The following is a 26,823-nucleotide window of genomic DNA, read 5'->3' on the forward strand; positions in this document are numbered from 1 at the left end:
TTCTTTTGCGGCTGTTTTATGCCATTTCTTACTTTTAAAAAGACCTTTTAATTGTTTTTTAAATTGAACAGTTATTTACTATTTTGATGGGGAGCCCATAACGACCGAATAAAATTCAAATTGAAATAAAAAACAAAAAATCCCTGCCCATTATACGTGAGATAAACAAAACGCTGGTTGGGGCAAATCGAATTTCTTTTTTCCTGCCCATTAAACCTGAGTTGAAGAATATGTCCGTTGCTCGATTTTCCCGTAATCATATTTCCAGAAATTTCGGATCAGCTTTCCTATTCGATGAAAAAGCCCGTTAGGGCTGGCATGGTGAGCATCGGCTTCTGCCGCACCGGCCGTCCTCCTCCTTGCAGCTTCCTTCATCGCAGCTCCCTCCTCTAGCCCTGCAGCTTCGTGGGTGAGCGGAACGGCGTTGGCGGTAAACAGTTTTCGTCTGGCGACATCTGGTCCGTGTGCCGGCCGCCGTGAAGGTCTTCAAAGCTCGTCCGGAAGCCTTCTTCAAAAGGGACTGGTTAAGAAGGCACTGGAGTTCTTCGTGTTCTGCGAAGCTTTTGTTCCTCGCATCGTCTTCTCAACCAACCGAAAGCTTTGAGATTTTCACCAACTGCAGGTTCCTCTCCCCCCCCCCTCTCTCTCTCTCTCCTGCGATGAATTAGATTGATTGTCTTCTGTCTCTCTATTTCCTTGTCCTGTTTCTCCTTTCTTACCTTGTTCTGGTTGGATAGATTTGAGCGACCTTTTCCTCGCTTTCATCTTGGAAGTTGAGGGTCTTCTTTTCCTGCCTCTGGTTGCTGATCATTTTAATCCATGGGCATCCGGTTTTTTTTTTTTTTGTTTCGCGAGGTTGAGATTCCCTGATTTCCTTTGTTCTTTTTTTTGTTTTGTTTTGCACGGTCGTGTTTTTTAAGGGCTTTTATTTTTTCTGACCCGAGAATGTTGTTTTTCCTTTTCTGGCGACCGTTACGGGCTTACACTTTGTTCCAGGAATGGAACCCCACAAGGTTTTGTTTTAATAGAAATTGGCAGAAGAACATGGTTTGGCAGTGTCTCAGACATGAGGGGATAAGCCGTGTTTTTCCATGCTTCAAGCACTGTTACAAGGGCGATTCCTAAATCGCAAACGCAGGCTGTTTTATGGTGAAATTGAGTAATTTTATGAGAAATTTTCACATTGAAGGTGTGGTTAGGAGCTTGGCAGCACACTTGATATGTTTTCTTGTTTCAAGTTCTGTTTTGCGTTCTCACGGTCTTCAAACTGTGATACTGCAGTGTAGCTGGAAGTTTGTCTCTGTATTAGAAGTGGTGTTGCATTGTTTTATGTGATATAAATGAGGGGGTCTGACTGACAGGATTTGTTTACATGCTCATCTTCTGAAACATCACCTTGACAGTAGTTTCGGTTACATTCTTCACTTCAGTATGGTCTGAGTCGTAGCTGCTGTTTTCTAATACCTTCCTGTTAGTGTATTTCTGCTACTGAGAAGACCACTTCAATACTCGACAAGGATAAGCTTGCAGACTGCTCTTATGCTAGATCTTTCATATGTGTGTGTATGTAGATCTTGTGTTTGCCATTGTAAGAAAGCTTTTTCCACAACTTTTGTTGTGATCCAATTATATTTTTCATTCTTTATTTTCTTGGTGACTTGGCATTAGTGCCTTTCATTGAGTTTCAATTTAGGTTTACATGTCATTATTGTGACTCACATTTTTGTGGTATTAGAGCTCTGGCTTGGGCTTTGATTTGCTGATTGTGGATACAACTTTTTAGTTGGTTCATAAATGTGGTGTTCACCAACTATTCGTGAAATTATTGAAGTTACAAGTTGTCGGTGGGCCAAACTTTTGTGCAATCCAAACCTAGTCGTTTGTTTAGGGAGAGAATGTGCTTTACCCAATTGTTTGAAACTTCCAATTAGTTGAGGACCTGACACTTATGAGAACTTTTCACCCTTAAACCAACATTTTGTGTAGAATGCCCTACTTTTATAGGAGAGCTGATGTAGTTCATTCTTCTTCCCAACAAATCCATCTGGTTTCATAGACACTCCTCTCATAGTGGCAGAAGAGAGTTTCTACTTCTAGGTGATATACCATTTGATGTCAAGAAGTTTTTTGAAAGTGAAAATTTTTAATTTTACCTAAAAACATTTTAAAAGTGTTTTCTCACCTAATGATATACCTTCATCTTATTCTTACTACCTCATCGAGTAGAAGGAAAAAATTTCAAGTTTTTGATGCCAATCATTAGAAGAGGAAATCTTCAAAGATCCTGGATATGAGCAGTGAAGAAAGAAAAATTCAATGAAACTGAGAAAGTCAAGACTATGAAAGGCTATTGACTTAAGTGATCAAGCGTCTGCAAGGATTTATCAGGAAAATATCTTAGGAGAGAAGCCATAATGCCTTTTAAAATATTGGCAGGTAGCAAAATGAGAGTTGAGAGATGGGCTCGGGGCTTGTGTGGTCGTTCCTCTGGGTCAGTAATCGAGAGTACCGGGTAGGCATAAAGGTGATTTATGTCTATACCGCGAAGATGAAGACTTATGAACTTTTGACATGTTGAAAACCCGCAAGGTGAAACGGGTTGGATACATGAAAAAACTACACATAACCACTAAAGTGGTGGAGCTCCGTAGTAGCCTTTGGGGTGGTGAGGGATTCCCTCAAAGGTGAAGGTCGGCCTAAAGAAAAAAATCAAAAGCAAAAAAAAAAAAAAACGAAGGGGCAAAAAGCCTATTGCAAAAAAAAAAAGGAAAAAAAAAAGGTGGCTTCTAAGATATGAATGGCATGAAGGCTGAACTCCTAGGAATTGAATGTGACAGTCTTTTGTGGATGCACGAGTCTTGAGTCAATAGCCATTCCTCTTTTTGACTTTCTAAGATGTTGAGGATGATTCTTTGACTTTCTAAGATGTTGAGGATGATTCTTTTATGTTCATATTTTGAAAATTTAAAGATTTTCCTTTCTAGAGATTCAACAACATTGATGCGAAATGAATCCTACTGCTTGTACAATATTGAAGGTAAATGAAGGACATATCATTTGCACAACGAGCACTCAAGCTTATGATTTAAATCGATGATTAAATGAGTTGTTTCAAAATAAAAACTTGACATCTTTTGTTATGTTTCCTAGCTTCTTGGACCTGTGAGGAACTCCCAACTCCTCTTTGTTCTTGAAAGATGTCTACCAAAACGGCTACCCAGCAAACCTATTCCATTCATATCGAGTGTAATGAATTTCCTATCGTGTGTTTGCAGTGTTAGCTGGGCAATGACTTGCATAAAGATGGTTAAACAGTTGTTTGTTTGTGTTTTTTGTTTATTGGGTTGTCATAATTTGGTAGGAAACCAACTCTATGCCTGTACATTTGAGAGCTTGAAAACCACACCCAAAACACCAGAAATCTCCTCAGAGATAGTGTTGTTGTTGTAAACTTCTATTTCCAAAATTGTGGATGTTTAGGTGACTTCAACCTTTGACAATTGATTTGTTTTGCTTCCCAAGACCGATTATCCCTTGGGTTTAGCTTATTTGATTGCAGGGAATCTGATTTGACCCAGTGGTTGCAAATTTATATTGAAATGAAGAATTTTTGCTATAAATTCATGAGAAAATTGCATATAAATGAAGAATTTTTGCTATAAATTCATGAGAAAATTGCATATATGTGCAGAAATTAGATTGCTTGCAGCAACCTGACAAGTTTCTAGTAGTCAATTAGTTTGTCTTTTACCTGAATTTGTGATCTCAGTTCTGCTAGTGTATGCATGAGACAACTTAAGTCAGAGTCATGTACACTTAAAGCAGTCTTTCAAATTTGTTGATATTCAGTTGCCGTTTACCATAGTCCAATTAGTTTAGAGAGTTACAGACTCTATAATTAAAGCGTTTATCAGTTTATCTTAGAGCTCTTACATTTTTTTCCAAGTCTCATTCATTTGTTTCCAAGTTGGTGATCAAAAGAAACTTTTGAAGAAATTAAAGGGCGGATGCATCCAGAGAATCTTGCATTTTTTGTCTATCTTCGTACATGTTTGGCGTCTAGAGAATTGTGCATTTTTGAGTCCGTTTTAGTATCTGTTTGTTCCCCATATTTGATACGGACTTGCCACTTATTGGAAAATTTAAAATTTGGTGTATGGTTTTCTCTGGTTTTTATGAAGAATATCATTTTAAAGAGATTTAACATAAAAACCACACCAAATTTTTGTCGACATTGCCAGGGCATGGAGAAAGTATACCAAAATTACTTTTGTTGCCTCTTAGGTAGAATCTGCAACATTGTTTAGTATTCAAGCGGAATCCTTCTCATTAACCTTGTAGCCATTAGTGGAAATCTTTGTACACTTTGTACTATTGCCTGCTTTGTTGATTTGGTTTTTCCTTTTTCTTTTGTTTTTGTGTGCGTGTGGGTGAGAGAGATTTTATATCTGGTAGAGTTCAACTTAGTTAGTGAATGTAGGATTATTTCTTCATTTTCTTGGTGTGTTTTTATTCCAACCTTTTTGGCTTGAGTTGTTGAATTATTGAGCTTAAAGTGCAAGGAGGAGAGATTAGACAAGTAGGGATAGAGTAGAAGTCTACTTGTGTTTGATGGTTTAATTGAGTGTTTATTTCTTGATTTTATTGCGGCTCAACAGTGATGGTTTGTGGAAGAACAAGATCTTGCGAAGCTGGGATCCTAAAGTTACTTGCTTGAAAAAGAAAACTGAACTTTTTTCATACCTTACTGTAAATGAGAAAAAGAAGGGTAGCACTGTTTGTGAATAATGTGTTATTTACTGAACTTGCGTAGATAGTGAATAATGGGCGGTTCTTTTTTCCTTACTGCAGTTACAGTGGGTCTATATGTTGATGAGGCGTCAAGAATAATTTCAAGCCAGCTTCAGTGTATAGTAGTAAACTTTGCGCCCTAACTGAATTTGACATGTTTACCCTAAGCCAAGGCCACCTTGGTTGAACAGGTATTTGGCAGTTAGGTGGTATTGCAGACTTAAAAGCTAGAGATTAAATTGTGACGCCGAGCTTGCAAGGTTAGAGGCATTTTCAAGTGGATTGTCACTGGCCTTTTATCATTTTCCAGATATCCTTTCCTTGTTCTGCATGGGTTCTTGCAGTTGCACAGGCCATTAAATTTTCGGAGTTGAGGTTAGGATCTAGACAACAAGGCACAAGAAAATCCTTGAGCATTAGGGATACCTTGCAATTCTACATGCTTTTCTGAAAAGCATTACTCAGTAACCCTATTATAGTTGTATAGTTGTACCGCTCTTCCTCAGGTTAATAGATTTGGGTTTTTGGTTAATCCACAATGCATATGTCACACTTTCCTTTCACCAATGATATCTGCTCAATTGTTCCTTGAAGACGACTGGGCTTTCAAACTTCAAATATAAACTAAGCTGTTCTTATATGGTGCAGGTTGCTTATCCTCTTCCACAACGTGTTTGGTCTGCTGCTTTGGCGGATCTGAAACACACTCCCCCCTCAAATAGCTTCAGTTTTAATAGCCTAATACTGTAATGATTTCATGATTTCACAGAGTAGAATACTAATAATGCTGACCCACAGGTGATCCTAATGCAGCCCAGCAAATTACCTTTATATCTTCACTTAGAATGTGATGTAAAGGTTCGGTCAAAGACTAAATAATTGGATCTCCAATGAGTAAAAAGATAAAAGACAAGAAAGAGAGCAGTAGTAGGGGCATGGTGGTCAACATGGGCAAAATGTGATGGCTGATAAACTTGCAGTAAATAGTTTGGCAGAAGGCTTGTGCCTGGGAAGGCGAGTAAGCTGTTTCTCGGTGGCAAGGGAGACTCACTGGTCATTGGGATGCACATTGCCTAGTTGACGCAATCCATTGATAGTTGAAACCCGTGAAGAAGTCCATGGACCAGGTGACAGATTGTAGGGCAGCCTGTGAATGGAAGGTGAGTGGTTTATTATATCAGGATCAGTAGCATGGATTTATTTTGAAATAATAGATTTGATGTTCACTTGCACCTCCAGCATGACTTTTTTATTTTTTTGCTGTATTATAGCAGACTGCCTAGTAAAGAATTCTTGTGACACAGGACTCTGGACATGCCTTAGAATGCCCAATTTAACCAATAGGCACACATACATTATGAATCCCCAAATTATGCTAGAGGTTTTATTGCTTGAACTGTTTTACCATTCTAAAAAGGACCAATGCATTCCTGCTTGATGTTGTTGGCCGCATCTTTGAGAGGTACGCTTTGTTCATGGGTTCAGGAGATCAATTCATGCTCTTAAGAATGCTAGCAGAATTAGTCCTTTGGTGGACAAGGGGCCTCAGAAGTGTCTTGCAAAACAGTCATTTTGAATACAACATGCATGTGTGGTATTGTCCTTTTTTTTTTTTTTTGGTTTATTCTGTAGAAAAAGAACGGGACAACGAAGCTGGAGGTAGGAACTGGAAGTCTGGAACTATATTGGTGCACTGCACTAGATGAATGGCTGAAGGTGCTTTCTCTCTCTCTTTCTCTTTTCTCTCTCTCTTTTATGATACTCATTCGTGGGTTTAGGATGTGGGCAATTGTAGAGTAGCCATGTTAAATTTTCAATCACCCTCCTCCTCACCCTAATTCTTCCTGCACTTTAGTCACAGCAACAAGTTCAACAGTCTCCCAGGGGATATAGAGAAAACATACCCCTACCCGCCTAAGGAGGTATTTCACTTAGCTGGATCTCTGGAGATGAGCCCTAACTAGGGAATTTTAGTTTGCCAAAGGGTTTCCCTTTCTGTAGTGCATTTGGAAGAACCGAAAATTAGATGGTTCAAGTAGTTTGTCTCTTGGTCTTGGTCAAGGTGACAACAGTCTAGATTTGGCCCTTCAACTTAGATTATAATATTGAACAACCACAATTGTGGGGGCGTACCTGATGAAATTCACATTGAAGTACAGGCAGCTAAGCCACAGTTGTTGTTGGCCTTTTCAACGGGAGAGAGTTAGGAGTCTTTTTCGGAAATTCTTTGATGTTGCTTATGACAAAATACAGAAGTTGGAAGTTGGTTTAACTGTCAAAGTGTTTTGGCATTGGGTATATATATATATATATATATATATATATATGTATATATATATATGGTCAAGGACACCACAAACATTGGGAGTCTGGCGAGGGAGAACCCTAATTGGGGATTAGGGCTGATGAGCGTGCGTAGCGGTGGGTACAACTGGTAGTGGCTAACAACTGGTATCTCCTTCAGCCATAATATGAAATTCCTCATAGCTGTATGGCCATGCCCTCGCGAGTTTTGGGCTATGGCTCCGGTGGCAGCTCTTCCTCTTCCTCGTCTAGGAGTGTTATGAGAGGTTGTGTCTAGGAGTGTTATGAGAGGTTGTGCCGGTATTTTTTAGGAGTAAGAGGGAGGCGTCTTCACAATAGATGGTTCTTTTCATCCGTTGAACGTTGAAAGAGGGAGGCATCTTACACCTGAGGGATGCTAAGGATTACAGTCGCTGCTTATAGAAAATCGGGCATGGATAGGTTTGAAGGATTGGTTGATGAATGCTTTGTTAATTGTAGGGAAGTCAAAGGAGGATGCTTGTGGGTAGAGAAAAAAAAAGACGGGAGTGTCACATCCCTGCTAGCAGTGTTGCATCAATATACCCCAAGCTTTAAGCTTTTAGGGGGGGTTTTAGGGGGGGTTGCACCTTCAGATCTTTGCAGCTGTCATGGTAGCTTGAACAGGCATTGTTGATAAAAGGGAGACAAAGTTAAGAATGATCCAGGCAGAATTGGAGAGGGGGCATGTAGGTGACCGAATGGTATCTGTCGGAGGGGGGGAACGAGAAGCCTATAATAAATCCAAAAAGAAATGAATGATGCATTCTCTGTGATAGTATGATCATGATCACATGTTCCTCGGAGTACTAAGCAGGTAGAGGGGCATATATCACAATTCAGGCATTTCCAAACCTTTAAAGATAAAGTGAAGAGATTGCTCAGGCTTGAAGGAATGATGAGCACCTTTCTTAATCTCCTGAGAGGCACACCTTGTTGATGACCCATTTCCAACCAGTCACAACTCGTCTCACGAGCACTTTGAAGTTAATTTCAAGGTTAGGCTAACATTGATTGAAATTGTCAGAAAATTTAAGAAATATCCTTTTAACAAAGATGTTGTTCTTAGTGCCGGAAAGGGTAACTATACAATTAGGAAGCGGCTGTTGAAGTTGTAGAGAGGGGAAAAGATTTTGCCATATTGCATATTCATTCCAGTGGGCCGGGCCGCACTATGATGGGGCTACCCTGGTCACATTGCTTGAGAAGATCTGCAAAACAAACACAGTCAAGAAGTCAATGCACTGTGGGGGCCTGGACTGCATCTCCTGGCTCAATGGAAGGCTCTTCTCGTACAACAACCATTTTTCTTTACAACCATTTATCTTTACACGTTGAGGAGAAAGTGGTTTTTAGGCATTGGGTATAAAATTGGATAGGATCCCCAAGAGACTGATCTAGTAGTGCTTATATATGGATGGTCTAAGGACCACCACTAACATTGAGGGTCTGGCCAGGCCCTCTGGCCATGGATAACCCTAATCAGGGATTAGGGGTTCGAAGGGGGGACTCTTGTTAGGGGTGGCTGACACAAAGCCTTTCCAATAATTAGGTGTTTGGATTCACCTACCTAATATTGTTAGGTTTTTAAGTTGACAATTTTGGATCAAAGGAAATTATCTTGAAATGTGCATTGGGTAACAACCAACCCCAATGTGATAACTCGGATGAAGGCAATTTGAATTCCAACCATCTTTTTCGAGATTCAGCTGTTGTTTTGATTGCAAACGACTTCCCCCAACAAACTAACTTCATTCTATGTTGGCACTTGGAGAATCCGTCCATTCTATGTTGCTAAGTTGACATATCCTGCTCAGGACAGTGCTTGCTTGCTGTTATCTGAAGTGATGATTTTGACAAGAAAATTTTTAGAGTAGGATTTTAGATTGTTTCTCTCGGTACTTTAACTTGGAGACTGAAGGACGGAAGTAAATTCCTTTCATTTGTGTTGTCAACAAAAAGTAAAGTTTGAATGCACAGCATTCCCTGGAGAAACACAGCTGTTATTTTCTCTTTGATTCCTCTTTCCACCAGTCCTTAAACCCAATATCCCCAGACTGCAAGGATGAGATAGAAAGCTTCGTTCAAGAATTCATTCGGTCGTAAATGAAACCGTTTTCTTTGGTTCGGGAAGCAGTTGGATCCACATTTCAGGTATAAAGACTCAAAAGCTTTCTCAGTTCATCAGTTAAAGTGGAAACTTCTTCAAGGAGCACTACTTGTTGAAGCCCAGTATGGGCCACCGAAGTCCAATTAGATAGAGAAAAGCATTTTCGTTTTGTTACTATTTTGAGTCATATGAAACGAGTTGCCACACCAAGCTGACAGTGCAGTAATGTCATGCCCAGACCTCGTTACAGCCGTGGAATAAGATGAAGGAAAGCCTTTTTGGCCTTTAACTAGCAACTTAAGGCAAAACGTACCACAAAAATTTAATTATTGTATATATGCTATATTTTGCCTCAAATAACTGGAAATTTTAATGCGTGGAAAAAGGTTCTCTTTCTTGGAAGCGTTTTATTTTAATCAGAATCTTTTCATAGATTTTATTACAAAAACTGATTTTATTTAATTTATAAACCAAAAGGTGAGCCAAAAGAATTTTCCTTAAAAATATATTTCTTTAAGAAAATTGAACTCAGCTGTATAATCACATTTTGTTAGGTATTTAACTTTGAAAATTTTGGATCAAAGGAAATTACGGGTGACAATGAAGGGTTTAAACCCCAACGCTTGCAATTTGAACTCCAGGCATCTTTTTTGAGATTCGCCTGTTGTTTTGATTGCCACCAGTCCTCCCCAAACTACTCATTGCAGCGAATACAGGCACCGCCGTAAGTCGATGCCGGTGATGGACGCCATCGGAATTGGTTTTTGCGGTGATTGAATTCACCTCTGTATGGGATCTCGACCGGTAATTTGTGCCGCCGCTATTTTGCACAAGTTATAGCGGTGATGGAATTCACTGCTGTCGATCTATAGCGGTGATGGTTTGCGTGACGTCTCCCACCGTTGTAAATCTATAGTGGTGATCGACTTGAAAATGGTCATTTGTGATTAAAAACGGATATGAATATTTGATCAAAGGTCAGAAATGGTAAATCTGATTCATTCTAATCCATTGAGTGGGATGGAATTGAACCAACTTCACTCAATCTCTCTCTAGAGATCAATTTTCTGTTATTCTCTTCTCTTCTCTAAAAGGTCTCCCTAATTTTGCTTCTAGTCTCATATCCCCCTATGAATGACTCCAATCATATAAACGACATTAAACTTTATTGTGACACAACTTTGATGAGGTATGAGATGCCTTCCATCACATTCATTGATTTTACAAAAGCGAAATTTCAAACAAAACGAATAAACATCAATAAACTTGGACACACACAAAGGCTCTTGCATTTCCAGCAAAAGCGCATCTATCAAATTGACAAGACAATGCACGTTTGAAATTTTGATTAGGCAACCCCCTGAGAAGGCTCGGTGGGGCAAAGAAGGAGAAGAAAATCAAAGGGAGGAAAGGTAAAAACCAAAGCTGATCTTCATATTGGACAGCAAAGCAAGCCCAACAATGAAATCAAAAATTGCATATGTCATAGAATAAATGAAAACAAAGACACATATAGGGCGGTGTACAGTACCTTATTTACATAATCAGGTAGGAGTCCAGCTCATAATTGTATAAAACTGGCCATGGAAGTAAAAACTAGTAGAGAATTTTGGGGAAATGCAAACAAGCTATGGAACAGCCAAAGAAGCTAGTAGAGAAGTTTGCATTATTGTGCCTTTGGCTGTTCAACAGCTTGCTTACATTTCCTTAGTTTCATTTGAAAGTACATGTGACAAAACATCACAGATAAGAACAACCAACGGAAACAGAAAAACTTAGCCATGTAGCAACCGTAAAATTATTTATTGTAAAGCCAATTATAGTGTGCAATTTTATAACTTTCTAAAAATAAAAAAGGAATGACAAGAGAATGGAATATTATGAACAGACAGAACCGCAAGGCGCCATCAAGATGCATACCTCAGCAGCATTGATTTTTGTCTGGCCCAAGAAACATAGCCTTCTAGATCAACTTCAACACTTAAGTTCATAATAGCGGTACAAACCTAGGAAAATGTGTCAATCACAAAGTCTGTTATCAAATTGTTGAGTACACATCCCACAACCCATACCTCCAAACAACTTGTGACAGATCACATGATATATATATATATATGTTAGATTAATCTAAAAAAATATTTCCATATTCCAATGCTAAACATGACAATAGCAGGACAGGAAAATATAAGCTTAACCCATTGAATGTAACTCACCTTAAAAACAAGTTTCTTTAGCCGCTGTTTTATGCCATTTCTTACTTTTAAAAAGACCTTTTAATTGTTTTTTAAATTGAACAGTTATTTACTATTTTGATGGGGAGCCCATAACGACCGAATAAAATTCAAATTGAAATAAAAAACAAAAAATCCCTGCCCATTATACGTGAGATAAACAAAACGCTCGTTGGGGCAAATCTAATTTCTTTTTTCCTGCCCATTAAACCTGAGTTGAAGAATATGTCCGTTGCACGATTTTCCCGTAATCATATTTCCAGAAATTTCGGATCAGCTTTCCTATTCGATGAAAAAGCCCGTTAGGGCTGGCATGGTGAGCATCGGCTTCTGCCGCAGCCGCCGTCCTCCTCCTTGCAGCTTCCTTCATCGCAGCTCCCTCCTCTAGCCCTGCAGCTTCGTGGGTGAGTGGAACGGCGTTGGCGGTAAACAGTTTTCATATGGCGGACAACAAAATGACTGTTTTGCAAGACACTTCTGAGGCCCCTTGTCCACCAAAGGCATTCTTAAGAGCATGAATTGATCTCCTGAACCCATGAACAAAGCGTACCTCTCAAAGGCTAACAACGTCAAGCAAGTATGCATTGGTCCTTTTGAGAGGTTGTGCCGCCCAGAGGAAGTCGCCAGCAAGTATGCATTGGTCCTTTTGAGAGGTTGTGCCGCCCAGAGGAAGTCGCCAGCAAGTATGCATTGGTCCTTTTGAGAGGTTGTGCCGCCCGGAGGAAGTCGCCAGCAAGTATGCATTGGTCCTTTTGAGAGGTTGTGCCGCCCAGAGGAAGTCGCCAGTATGGCTAAGAGATGTAGTTGGCTGAAGATTTTCGAAGGCTAGACAATGGCAATTGGTGGTTTGGTGTAGTTTCAGGGTGTGTTGGAAGTCGACTGCAATTCCCCGGATGGGCCCAGGTGCTGCCAAACCGTAGCATACAAGTGAAGCAGCAGTGTAAAACCTTCCATCACCGCTAGAGATTAGTATCGTAGATCAGTGCCTCAGTGACCAAGTGACCAGATGATTGAAGTTAAAGAGAGCTTAGGCCTATTTGATGGAGGGGAAGATGAGTACAATGGCTTCTTTTCTGCTGTTGAGCCGCACTCCTATGTTGACTGACCTTGCGAAGGGAATACCAAGGAAGAAGCAAGCTAAGTGGATCGGTGCACTCCTTGTAGGCATACAGAGAGCTGCAGTTAGATGGCTTGCTACTATGGCTATGGCAGTACAGAAAACAGGATTGCCGAGTTAGTACTTCCAGGGGACTCAATGTCATGGAGGGCAGGAATGGAGCAGCAAATTTGGAGAAGATGGGTAATCAACAGCTTGTTTTCCAATGGGGCAGGCTGAACTCTCTAAAGTTGCTACCATTGGCTACCATTTTTCTAAAACCTGCTTGTGGGTAGAGAAAAAGACGGAGAGTCAACTGCAAGAATGATCCAGGCAGAATTGGAGAGGGGGCATGTAGGTGACTGAATTGTTAGTATTGTTGGAAGGGGAATTGTTAGTATCTGTCCGAAGGGGGACGAGACTGAAGCCTATAATAAATCCGAAAAGAAATGATGCATTCTCTGGGATAGTAGGATCACATGTTCCCAAGAGTACTAAGCAGGTAGAGGCATATATTACAATTCAAGCATTTCCAAACCTTTAAAGAGGCATTTCCAAACCTTTAAAGAAATCTGTTGACAAGATTGTCATGGAGTTTTCCAAAGAGAAAAGTGAAGAGATTGCTCAGCCTTCAGCACCTTTCTTAATCTCCTGAGGCACACCTTGTTGATGACCCATTTCCAACCAGTCACAGCAAACTCGTCTGATGAGCACTTCAAAGTTAATTTAATGGTTAGACTAACATTGATTGAAATTGCCAAAAAATTTAAGAAATATCGATGTTATATTCTGGCAGGTGTCGCCCAAGTTAGATGTTGTTCTCAGTGCCAGAAAGGGTAATTACACAATTAGTATGGGAGGAATGGAAGGGTAATTACACAATTAGTATTGGAGGAATGAAAGGGGCTGTTGAAGTTGTAGAGAGGGGAAAAGATTGCTACCTTGGTCGGCCCGCACTCTGATGGGCTACCTTGGTCACATTGCTTGAGAAGATCTGCAAAACAAACACAGGTTCCAATCTCTACTCACCGCGACCATAACATCAACACAGAACTATTGAAGTCATTCAATGGAGCAGGGGTTGCTTGCCAGGAAATGGGGAGGGGGAAGCAATTGCAAGATCTAAATCAATGTGTATGTAACCACCTCAGACACGAGGCATTACGAGGGAGAGGGTTCATGTTTTGGCAGATGCCTTGGGACAGCCCATGCGAAAAGCCCCAGCGACAGCCCAAATCTGATGGGCAAAAGAACCTGCAATCAACTTGATAGAAGCACAGATGTTCTGGTTCTGTTGGGGGTTAATCAAGGTTAATCAAGTAGTCAATGCACTGTGGGGGCCTGGACTGCATCTCCTGGCTCAATGGAAGGCTCTTCTCGTACAACAACCATTTTTCTTTACACGTTGAGGAGAAAGTGTTTTTTAGGCATTGGGTATAAAATTCTAGTAGTGCTTATATATGGTCTAAGAACCACCACTAACCTTGAGAGTTTGGCCCTCTGGCGATGGATAACCCTAATCGGGGATTAGGAGTTCGAAGGGGGGACTCTTGTTAGGGGTGGCTGACACAAAGCCTTTCCAATAATTAAGTGTTTGGATTCACCTACCTAATATTGTTAGGTTTTTAACTTGACAATTTTGGATCAAAGGAAATTATCTTGAAATGTGCATTGGGTAACAACCAAGGTTTTCAAACCCAATGTGATAACTCGGATGAAGGCAATTTGAATTCCTACCATCTTTTTCGAGATTCAGCTGTTGTTTTGATTGCAAACAGTCCTCCCCCAACAAACTAACTTCATTCTATGTTGGCACTTGGAGAATCCGTCCATCCTATTCATTGCTAAGTTGACATATCCTGTTCAGGACAGTGCTTGCTTGCTGTCATCTGAATAGTTTGTTCAAGTAGGATTTTGGATTGTTTCTCTCGGTACTTTAAACTGGAGACTGAAGAACGGAAGTAAATTCCTTTCATTTGTGTTGTCAACATAAAGTAAGGTTTGAGTGCACAGCATTCACGGGAGAAGCACAGCTGTTGTTTTCGCTTTGATTCGTCTTGGACCAGCTGATCATAAAGGATGAGATAGAAAATTTGGTTCAAGAATTCCTTCAGTCATTCATTCGTAAATGAAACCGTTTTATTTGGTTTGGGAAATGAACGTCATATGAAACGAGCTGCCACACCATACTTGATCTTTTGCGGTGATTAACTTCACCTCTGTACGGAGATGGTTGATGGCTATAGCGGTGATGGCATTCACTGCTGTATGATTCAATCTAATCCATTGAATGTGATGGAATTGAACCAACTTCACTCAATTTCTCTCTAGAAATCAGTTTCCTATAATTATTTTATAAACTTTTCTCTTCTCTTCTCTAAAAGGTCTCCTCAATTTGCTTCTAGTCTAGTCTCCCTATGAATGAATCCAATCATATAAACGACACAAGTTCGTGCATCCATTTAATGTGACACAATTTTGATGAGGTATGAGATGCCTTTCATCACATTCATTGATTTTACACGCACGAAATTTCATACAAAGCGAATAAAGATCAGTGAACTTGGACGCACACAAAGGCTCTTGCATTTCTGGCAAAAGCGCATCTATCAAATTGACAAGACAATGCAAGTTTCAAATTTTGATTAGGCAACCCCCTGAGAAGGCAGGGTGGGGCAAAGAATGAGAAGAAAATCAAAGGGATGTCATAGAATAAATGAAAACAAAGAGACATATAGGGCGGTGTACAGTACCTTATTTACATAATAAGGTAATTGTATAAAACTGGCCATGGAAGTAGAAACTAGTAGAGAATTTTGGGGAAATGCAAGCATTCCTTAGTTTCATTTGAAAGTCCATGAACACAGATAAGAACAAGTAACGGAAACAAATAAACATTGCCATAAAATTATTATAAAGCCAATTATAGTGTGCAATTTCATTTTGACAGCCAAACCGCAATTCCTCAAGACCTGTCATATATATATATATATATATATATATATATATATATATATATATATATAAATATTTCCACATTCAAATGCAAAATTTCTAAAATACAGCGCATGACAGCAAAACATGCTAATAGCAGGACAGGAAAATATAAACTTAACCCATTGAATGTAAAATCTGAAAATTATAACTCACCTTAAAAACAAGCTTCTTTTGCCGCTGTTTTATGCCAATTCTTACATTAAAAAAAGCATTTTAAAATTATTTAAATTGAATAGTTATTTACTATTTTGATGAGGAGCCTGTAACGATAAAAAATTCCCTGCCCATTAAGCATGAGATGAACAAAATGTTCTTTGGGGCAAATCGAATTTCTTTTTTCCTGCCCATTAAGCGTGAGGTGAAGAAAATGTCCGTTGGAAAATATGAATGTAATCGCTATGCATCATAATATCCGTTACGCATTGAAAATCGTGAGATCATTTGACTTTAAAGTTGGAAGAAGATTTACATACAGATATTAATTTTACCATAGTAAAAATCACCCTTGATATTGACATGATCTTAATAAAAAAATCACCATAAGATGAAGTAAGATAGATCGTTGGTGTAAATGTGAGTGATGAGGGGTGGTGAGGGATCAGAATAACTCCAGAAGATCGAGACAGAAAACCAAACCTGTGTTTATGCGCAAAGCAAAATGTGAGCTTTAAATGAGGAAGAGGATTGATCAAGAAAAGCAATTCCTATAACAAAAAGAAAGAGCGTGGAGACTGAAATAAGCAGATGTTGGGCAACATGGATTCTGCATTCCTTGAGTAACTAATTGCTTTCCATGTAGTCTGCTGGAGGCTACAGTTGTGGAGAAATGAAACCATTCATATATATTGCAATAATAGTCTAATTAATGGAATATTACGATCAGCAGTTACTCTCGAATTGAAGGGAGTATTCCTAAGTTCACTCAGATTCCGAACCAATGCTAGACTATGGGGGCAAGAGAAAGAGGGCAGGGCTGCGGCCCTTTCATGCATTTCCCCCTTATGAGGAAATATGCTCCATTCAAATACTTTTATTTGACCACCAATTTAACCTTGAGAACTGAATAATCATAGCAGTAATTGGGCGTATTAGATGAACTGATTTTTTTTTTTTTGAATGTTATGGAGTTCTTAGTGGCATGGGAGCCGTCAACTATTGGAGAAATCATCATGAGTGGATGGTTTATGTTCTCCATTATGGAAGCTTAAGCCTGTTGTCTATATATATATATATATATATATATATATATATATATGAATATAGTTTTTTAAGTAAAACATATCGATTGCCTCTCTCCAAGGGTGGTGAAAGCAGGTGTAAGCAACGTGTGGGACATCTGCAAACGTAGACCCACAAACAGTACATACTTTTATATAAGTTTTAAAGTAACTGGCTCTCAATAGGCAGCTGGCTTCGACGTTAGCAATAAGTGGTAAAGTAAGGTCCATTTAAGCTGCAAAGCGTTGTTTGATTGTACAAATAATCACCTTATATTTTTAAAAGAGAGTGAATTTTTTTCTCTCAGTAAGTGTCCAACCATTCCTTTAGCTTTTCAGTAAGAGTGTAAACAGGGCAACATTTTCTCCCTCAAAAAGAATTTTCGAATGTGTTATGCAAACTCTTCAAGGATTCGCAGCTTGCAGGCCTTGGTTTTAGCTTTTTTCTTACCTCGTTGGTACTGTTCCTCAAAATTTTTCTGCGCTCTCTCCTCATATCACCTAATAAATAAAGGTAGCAGCAAGAAAACTGAGTATGAGGATTGCATGCATGGAAGGGAAGATGTGTCTGTAGACTCTGTACCATCATCCCTTTTATGCATCTGTATTTGTAGATAAGATTCCAAAGCAAGAATGCACCCGTGGATGAAATTACACACTTGAAAGAGGGTAGCAAGAGCTGAATGAGCTCAATTAGAGCACATCATCAAAATAATTAGTTTATCTTGCTCATGAGTGTTGATGCTTACTGCTACTGCATCTTATTGATGTCTTCTGAGTGGGATTCTCTCATAGGATTCAAAAAAATTGAGACACTGTCATGCTTGCTAAGAATGCAGAACAGATTGTCGTTTGGCATCCAGTTTATACTTTATATAACTGGAACAAACTTCTTGAATATACATGGCTGCATTTAGATATTCATGTATAATGAATGTGACTTTCTGCTGTGTATAGATTATAGGCCATAGTAGGAGGAGCCATAATAAGAGAAGCTTGGCTTGGGATTCTTGTCTTTTGTGTGCCAGTTTTTCTTATGACTCTATACAATTGGCTATCATTCTTATATTGAAATTTTCTCTGTTTCATGCCTGTTGTGACTCTTTACATAAGTTGGCCATTGTATGCCAACATTCTGTCTCTTTGCATCATCTCACCAGCTAAAGAATGGAGTCCCTTAAACAATTAGTGGTCTCTTGCATGTCTGTTTCTCATCGCTCTTGTATTTGTCTATCTTTTTTGCTTTGAGATTCTTCTCTGTTTTATGTACTGCCCATTGAGAGCCAACATAGTGTTAACTTTATTTTCATCTCATCAGTTGGACAATGTTTCTGCGGGTATGACTGAATGGAAGAGTCTTTTGAACAATTACTGGACACGGTTTAGCAAGTACTGTGACCATGTGACCAAAGTTGATATTCGACAGGTATCCCTTGTTTCCAAATTGCTAATGAATTGCAGGAGATAATCCTTTTTAGGCTGTTGCTTATAAATTTATTTTTCTATTCGAATCTTTGTAAAACTCATATTAGGCATTTCAGCTAGTTGTATGGTATGAAAATCCCTAAACAGCACAAAGGTGCAAGTTGTAATTACCTCTGCTTCTTGCTCTTCTCTTACTGGCCACTCTTCTTGCAGGTGGAACAGATGTTGGGAGAGACTTTTAAGGATCAATTATTCTCTTCTCTACTTATTAAACACAGAACTTGTCCTAGGTACTTATGCTGGTGTACACTTCTTTTTTTTTTTTTTGGGTTCAACTAGTACCCTATTGCAGACTTATCTGGCTTCAGATATAATTTCCTGCACCTAATTTCTACCAAGCTTTCATGAATGACCAAAGATGAGCAGAGGGAGATTTGATACTAACATATTAACCTATTGAGTTGTGAGTTTGATGGATGGGCTAATGCATTCAATGTTGCTTTTTCTTTTGGGGTGCTCAAAGTGGCCAATGCATGTACAAGGAAACGAATGGACATAAAAACACTTTCATATTTGTTGATATGGTAAATATTATTAAGCTATTTGCAAAATTTGCTTGAGAAGTTTTCGACCAGAGCTAAAGAATTTTGTGTGACCAAGTTAAACATGAAAGGACAGAGAATTAGAAAAGAGCAAGGTACTCAAGAACTGATATAATATGCACAAAAGTTTGTTTATAATGAAAAGTGCTGTCATATAAAATGACACTAGTGTGGCTGTGTTTTGCTTGTCACACAGACACAGGACTGTGTGCAGAAAATGATCTCGGATGTATTGATGATTCAGGGCTCCTGTCTCTCTCTCTCTCTCTCTCTCCAACTTTAAGTGAATCACAAAGTAAAAGAAAAAAATATATGTAAAAATTGTAGCTTACAGCATTTGCTTATCTGGTAATAACAATTATCCTCCTCTGCGTTTGAGAGATTGAGTTTTCCACATGCAGCATCCGCTAGTTCCCACTACAACAAACATCGTTCATTGATTTTAATCAATATTTTGTCTTACCTTTCATTATAAAAGAAACAAACATATCTTAAAGGCATCATATCCAAAACTCTGATATGCACCTTATATCATATTTTAAGATAAAATTCATCAAGAGGACGACAAGGGTCCTCAGGACATAACATAATAAAGTACAAAAGATATAGTGACAATAGTTTGCCAAATAATCACGACTGTATCGTGACATAATACTATAAATCATAATAGAATTTGCACCTTTCCAAAATGAACAACTGCCAAAGCAGCTGGAACATATAAGAAATTGAAATCTAAGGATAAAAACGGTTCCTAGAACATAAAGTACAAGTTTAGTGATCCTCAAAAAAAGGAAACAAGTGAACCAGAACTTGGTCATCTGTGCACATGAGCAATGTTTTTAAAGTTTAAACCCATTGACCCAGGATTCAACCAGGAATTAATTAAGTCATGACTCTGCAGTTTGACTCAGGAAGCAGTGAAAAAAAAACCACTGAGCAAGGAAGAGCATATTTTTAATGCTCTTCATTCAAGCCAAGGAATGTGATTCTTCAAATTGGCTAACAAAATGGATGGTTCAAACATTGACAGGTCAGAAACTTAGAAATAAGTGCCATAACAATATTAAAGTATAGCACAGTGCTTTAGCTCATCCTTATAGGAGTTCAGCAGCGATTAACAGAATGCCACATACAGAAATAGCTCGTTTGAAACAGCCATGAGATGCAAAGCAAGGAAAAAACTAACCTGATGGACCGTGTCATGATAGAAATTATTAACCTTCAAGGCATGAGTCAAGTTTCTAGTTAGTCCACCTGAAGCACCAATATTTGCACCAGCATATTCTTTATAAGGAAATGAACAGAGGTGCCCCACTGCAGCAACAAGCATCTCAACACGGATGAGGAAATTTTGAAAATCAGCAGCTTCTTCAGCGAATCAGCAGTCTTTATGAAACGAGACTTGGCAGCTAGAAAGACCATAACACCCTGAAAGCAAGACATGCCAACACGTTCTTAGTTACAATTGTTCAAACTAAACCTTTTCCAAGTAGTTATACTCTTTATAAAGAGATGAAAGTTTACTTCAGATTTTCAACCATTTCAAGTTTAAGTCAAACCCATTGCTGAAGGAAATACCGAAGGAATTTTTTTTGCCAGACAACTCAGCAGATCTAGGATTATAATGGAACATAAGTATCCAAATGAAAAGCCAACTTGGATGCACTTTTGTGTTCGTTGCTCCCAGCTTATCAAGAATCCATGGTGTTACTGACTGCAGCACAAGAGTAGTGCACTCTATATAGTCAAAAGTATTGGGAAGGCCTAGGAAATGGACCTTCAAAAAGGACTAGGTGGGGCAAAGCAGGCCAAAAAGAAAGAGAATAAAAACAAAGAAGAGTATAAGTCAGGGAAAAGAAGAAGAAGAAAAGGAGAAAGGAAAACCTTTCTACATTTGCTGCCTAGACACTACAGCCTGATAAAAACGTGGCTAACCAGGGCCTAGGCACACTTTTGACCCCATAGAATGTACTAGTCTACTAGATATAATGTGATATTTCAGTGTATGTATATTTGTTTTAAAATGAATAGCCTGGTTAAGAAAGCAATTTCCCGATGAATCAAATTTAGACGAACTTTTACTTTATAGTACAGGAGAAAGAGCTAAATCCCTAGAGAACTGATAAGACGGTTCAACCCAAACTTGACCATCTTGAATTACAATAACCATTTTGTGGAGACTTTAGTTGTCATCTTTTCAAGCACCTTTCTTAGAATCTTCACTGTTTCAAGAATACATCAGTACACTAATCTTGCTAACTCATCTTGGATATATAATAAACAACCTAAACTGACAGAAATAAGATTTCAATTTGAATAAACAACTAGTTGCACCATGACAATATTCAAAACTTAGGTATGTTGGTTATTATTGTCAAAACTTTAAAATTGTTAGCAACCATTAGTGCTTACTGCTCACGTCTCAAGAATCAAATTCCTGTACTTAATTAAAAAATTAAAAAAGGGCCAGTGACACTACCATTTACACCAACAATTCACATGTTTCATCACCTTTTGGATGCATTACAATCCCCAACAATGTAGTAAGTTAGACAAATATGCTGTCAAAAGACTTTCTAAACAAGAAAGCCCAACATGCAACTTCCTAAAATTTTGAAAAATTTTCCCCACCAAACTGCATATGATGTGAAGACTTCCAAAGGTACCATGTTGCTAGAACTTCTTCAAAGAACCTCTCTCTCTCTCTCTCTGAGAAAAGGAAGCTTTTTCTCTAATGAAAGAACTAAAAGGTATCTTTTCCCAGATCTTAGAAAAATGATTTTGCAGATGGATTCTCTCTGCTTATGATTTTGTAACTATTTGACTGCAATTAAATTTTGACATGATGTTTCAAGAATCACTTGGACTTCAACATATCAACAAAATGTAAAGCAAAGTTGGTAATTTTTCACAACAAAAATACTCGATGGCTCTTATTACAGAACTGCTATACTCTGCCTTCAGGCTAGTGTAACTTCCAGTTCCACTCGTGGTTCCAAGTCCAATTTCATGCTTCATCTTTTGGTTACGAACACTGAACAGCTAATTGAAATAGAGGATGTTCAAACAATGTACAGGATACAACACTGATGGACGGAGAGAGGCAAAGCTTTCCTTATCTTCATACCTATTTCTGTGCTTTCATTGGTCATGGAGAAAGGGAATAGCATGATCTTTTCCACGAATTTTCTACTATGAGAATCATGGAATCTTTGATCTTCATGCTACTAAGAGAGTCATCGACATGTACACATATGCACACAAGAGAGTGTGCTCAAATAGCAAAACTTCTCTCTCCTTGGACAATTTTGCAGTGATAGATTTGTTTGGTATTTGGATATATCTAGCCGATATGATTTCTTTCACAAGTAAAAAAGACAAGCCAAGAACAATAACCTATGACGTTCTCCAAGTAGATACACACCCATCAAGAGGTATGGCAGGAAAGCAGCATGTCATGAGACACCACAATGGTTTCAAAACTCTTACCATTTAAACTCAATACAACAGCACCGGGGCCTCCCACCCATGCAAGGCAAAGTGAAAGGAAATTGTAAATGACCCATGCTTCATACCTGGAAGCACAGAAAATCCAGTTAAAATTCCAGAATGCATGTATAATATAAAGCATATCATATAGCATACATGCTTAGAACATATACTTCAATTTATGTTAGTGATCAGTGAACTGATGGGATGATGATACAAGCACAAAACGTGATAAAGTTCATGAGGGCCTAAAACAAGTACCAGCCAAAAGAAGAACCACATAACAGTTTTAACTTTTAAAAGACTGATTATTCTAGGACACTTATATAAATGTTGCTCTAAAGAATGATCATCATCAATATAGAATATCAAAAGAATCAAATGCCAAGACCATAGAACAGATGCTCCACTTCCACTGCTGCCTGAGTGAAATGTAGTCCTTCTCAGGCCTGCATTTGTTCTTCCTGTCCAAAGGATGCCAGGAACTGCAGATTCCGTTCCTAGCATCTCTCTTTCTCACGGTTTTATCTATGGTACAAGATGTACTAGAAAGGCACATGGTAAGCTTAAATGTCTTTCTCATTCAATTCAGATCTGAGCAAAGCTCGCTCTCTCTCTCTCTCTCTCTCTCTCTCTCTTTCTCTCACTCTCTCTCTCTCTCTCCCTCTCTCTATAACTCACGTACAACGAACTGCCAAAAAAACACTACCAATCTAAGTGTCCAAGAAAACTCTGTGGTCACAAATGTGGTCTTTGCTTTTTCTGGCCAGGAAGAGACGTTCAAAGGTTTCTGAAGAATATCTTTTGGCGAATAAAATATATGTACAATATGTGTGATATATTTTTTAGTTTATTATAACATTGATATGATACATATAACATGTATAATAATGTCTATGTGTGTATAAAACGAAAACTTAAAAATGAAAATTTTAGTAATATGTTCCCTACAATTACATTATTAGTACCCCCGTTTTTCTGTAATATAGTAAATTTTGGTAATGGACTATAGAGTGTATGTGTGTGTGTGACTTTGTAGACATGGTCATTACTTTGTATACATGAATGACTCCATCAAACCCTGGGACTAGGCTAACTTGGCCAAAACTCTACTGTCACGGCCAAAACTTGGATCACTCAGCCTGGTCATGCAAAGCCAAGTCTTCCCATTTCCTGATTCTTCCATTTTATTGACCAGATTGGAGATTAAGCTACCAGGTCTCAGACAACTCAGTTGATTCGATCAAGTTATTAAACATGTATAAAAAATCAAGACAAAGATGAATTACAATCCTGCACGATTAAAACAAGACAAGGAAGAGATAACCTCATTCACTTGAACACAATTTGTGATGCGCTTAGCTCTACCAGCGACTGCAAAGTCCCCCTTGTTTCATCAACATGAACCTATAGATAGATAACTGATTGCATGTAACTATGAGCTTTAATGGAATTGATCAAAAGAAAATGCCTAGAAAAAACAGACTTAAGTTTTACCTCTTCAAGTGCAACAGTACAGATAATGGAAGTCTTTGCATTGCCACCAAGAGCAGGCTGAAGAATTGCGGTGAGCTTGCTATCCCGGTAAGGAATATGTCCTCTGCAAAGATGGTATACCAGTGAGAAATTAGAGTCCTAATAATTATACCGCTAACAATGAAAATTTAATAGGACAAAGGGATACCTATACCAGACCTTTTCCTAACACCACTATCACTAAGTCTGTTGATAACATTAACAAGGGCCATTAAGCTTTTATTTTGTATTTTCCTTCCTTCAAACGTATGCCACCAGCACCAGTCTTTGAATAGGCTCTGAACCAGCCAAATCTACCAAATTCTGGAAAAAAAGAAAAAGGTTTGTATTTTAAACATCCGATATACTCTAAATCAAAAAAGAAATACTAAGAACTATTATGATCCCATATGCCATCATAGGAAACATATAGAAGATAGTTTCCAGAAGTGTGCTAGATCAGAAACCAAAACAAAGACACAAATAGCATCTTCAGTTGACCTATCCCCAAATGCCACAGATTCTTCCCCTCAGCTTTCTATAACCTAAATTGAATCTCAACATTAACCTCCATGGAGAAAGTGTGGAAAGAGCTAATCATTAACCTCCACGTAACTATGATCTGATCTCAACATTAACCTAGATCATTGATTTTTTCATTATAAACCACCACATATGAAACCCGAATCAAAAACTCACGATCTGTTGTCTAGTTTCAGAAACACAAGCAAACATCAGAAGAGAGAACACCGATCTACCATTTTAAAGGTTGGTCTTTATAGCATTCTAGCAGTTATTCGTGCGAAAAACCAACATGACTACTAAGTGAATATGCCGAAAAACTTTCTTGGACAGCCAGATGGATAGCTCCTGGATTATTTGAAGAACCTTACATTATGAAAGTTTTCCACTGCTGGTCTACCCATAAGCGAAAACAGTTCCTGCAAGAATTGGGTACCACTTTTTAGAAGAGTCAAACAGCGAAGCTCTCAGGCATGAGATTTCCTAAATAACCAAAACTAGTGTTGTTTGTGCTCGCAGCAGTTCAAACAATGATTGAGATCACAACGAAGTTACAAAGGAAACGCGGATGTGAACATGACCAAAATCGTCCAATCCTTGACAATACTAAAAGAACAAAACTAATTCAAGAGGTACCATTGAATCCGTTGACTGCCGCTTGGTTGACATCCTTCGTATAGCGCTCATAAACCCTCAAGTTCGTGCAAGTCTCGTCGAACACTTCATCTGCACAGTCAGACCAAGAGCTTGCACTGTAAGAGAGAACCGCAGAGAAGAGAAGAACCTGCAGGATGGGAGGGCAAAAGGAGTTTAGCGAAAGCGAAGGAGACGCCTGAAATGGGACCAGAACAGTGCGATCGTTAAACGTACTTGTAGGGTTTTGTAGAATGTAAGAAAAAGATTGATCGACCGATCGATCACTACGTGGTGAAATCAAGAACAATGATGGACGGTGAACTCTCTCTGGAAACCTCTCTATTGCCCTCGATCTCCGAACGGTCTTCTGTTTGTCGGCTTTCGATGGACCGATAGATCGACGATCGAGGGCCGAGGCCGATCGAACTCTTCTCCACTTCGCTCCTCTGTCTGTCGACCTTTTAGATGCCCCCCTTCCCTTCCAAGCAGTGGACCTAGCGATCGACCAGCATTGTTCTTGTGGGTCGAAAAATACCCTAATGAGAGCAGAAAAACAGAAAGAGCGAATGGAGGAGGGAGGAGGGAGGAAACTTAGTCTTACTCTACCACCAGAGGCAAGTGGAGACTCTGGTCCAGCGGGAGGATGATGAATAAGAGCTGCTGCTCGCAATTCCTAATGATGAACTGCGGCAACCCACGCCTGCAATCTGCATCCTTCTTCCATCGTCGCTGCCATTGAGGATCCAGCCTCGCTCCGTGAGAGAGAGAGGGTGTGCTTTCCTTCCCTGGAACTCGCGGGAAAAAGAAAAGCCTTGTTGAAACAGTAACCGTTGAGAAGTTGCGTTTCTTGAACTTTATAACTGAATATTTGCATAACTCAAATCCTGATGCCGCGCGGCTAATTCCCTCCCCAAGCAATAAAAAAAATCCGGCATAATGCCTTATTTTTCATTCATTAATTAATGAGTTAACGATAATAAGTGTGAGAATATCAATGGATGAGATTTGAAGATGATGTATCTTTACATCTAATTTATTGGATATTCACTTGTTTAAATTCAACTTCAAAATCAAAGTGAATGTATATATTATATTTGAATCTGACTTTTATTGTCACAATTGAACCCGAGCTAGGATCCACTTTTAAATTCATAACCACGTCTATTTAAAATTATGATATGCTCCGAACTAGTTTCAAGTTATATGGATGTTCGATATAGGAAATTTTATCTAATGTTTATTATCCAGGCATATACTTTTTTAAGACAACTCTAGTCGAATATCATTTCTTAAAGTTGAATCAAAAACCCATATTTTCCTGATCGAATGAATTTTTTTCTTCATATTCGGCAGATTTAAAGCAGTGTAGCCGGATATCAGATCCAAATTCAAATGTCGGGTCATGAGATTCGGGTCATTATTGCTTCAAATGACGTCTTAGGCCTAAGCATATTCTAGTAATCCTTGTTGCTTGGATCAGAATCTATGGGCTGATTCCCTCTATTTTTATTTTTAAATCAATTTAAAATATTTTAAACTATTTTTTAATTTAATTAAGAAGTTAGCCCATCTCCATCTATATTTCATTCCCATGATTTCAGAAATTTGAGAAATAATGTGTCAACGTTTATATATATATATATATATATATATATATAGCACAAAAAAACATATGTTTGAATGGGGTTAATGTTTCTATGGAAAATCTAATGGCCCCGTTTTTTTGACCTACATTTAACACTAAAGCTAAAAACAACATGCAAATCATGTAGATTTCCGTTATATTTATAAAAAAAAAATCGGTTAATTTGAGAAGCACAAAACAGTAGTTATAATTTCTTGCAATATTTTAAACTATACATTTTTTAGT

At 38.5% G+C, this 26,823-nt stretch overlaps 2 long non-coding RNA genes and 1 pseudogene across 3 annotated transcripts; 1 reads left to right on the top strand and 2 right to left on the bottom strand.

Moving 5' to 3' along the window:
- Positions 1 to 285: 285 nt before the first annotated feature.
- Positions 286 to 18,582, top strand: LOC126409947 (uncharacterized). 2 transcript variants are annotated; one of them, XR_007572904.1, is made up of 5 exons: positions 286 to 622; positions 4,852 to 5,051; positions 5,440 to 6,507; positions 18,083 to 18,190; positions 18,403 to 18,582. It is a non-coding gene; the product is annotated as an uncharacterized LOC126409947 (long non-coding RNA). The 2 variants fall into 2 exon arrangements; XR_007572905.1 differs by lacking the exon at positions 4,852 to 5,051 and having other exon boundaries at positions 18,403 to 18,580.
- Positions 18,583 to 18,871: 289 nt separating this feature from the next.
- On the bottom strand, positions 18,872 to 22,787 carry LOC126410191 (uncharacterized; annotated as a pseudogene).
- An 819-nt stretch (positions 22,788 to 23,606) lies between these two features.
- LOC126409715 (uncharacterized) lies at positions 23,607 to 24,049 on the bottom strand. Its single transcript, XR_007572328.1, has 3 exons — positions 23,976 to 24,049; positions 23,778 to 23,880; positions 23,607 to 23,687 (listed from the first exon to the last, which is right to left on the bottom strand). It is a non-coding gene; the product is annotated as an uncharacterized LOC126409715 (long non-coding RNA).
- Between the last annotated feature and the right edge of the window lie 2,774 nt (positions 24,050 to 26,823).

The sequence above is a fragment of the Nymphaea colorata genome, chromosome 1 (genome assembly GCF_008831285.2).
Source record: "Nymphaea colorata isolate Beijing-Zhang1983 chromosome 1, ASM883128v2, whole genome shotgun sequence".
Taxonomy (NCBI): domain Eukaryota; kingdom Viridiplantae; phylum Streptophyta; class Magnoliopsida; order Nymphaeales; family Nymphaeaceae; genus Nymphaea; species Nymphaea colorata.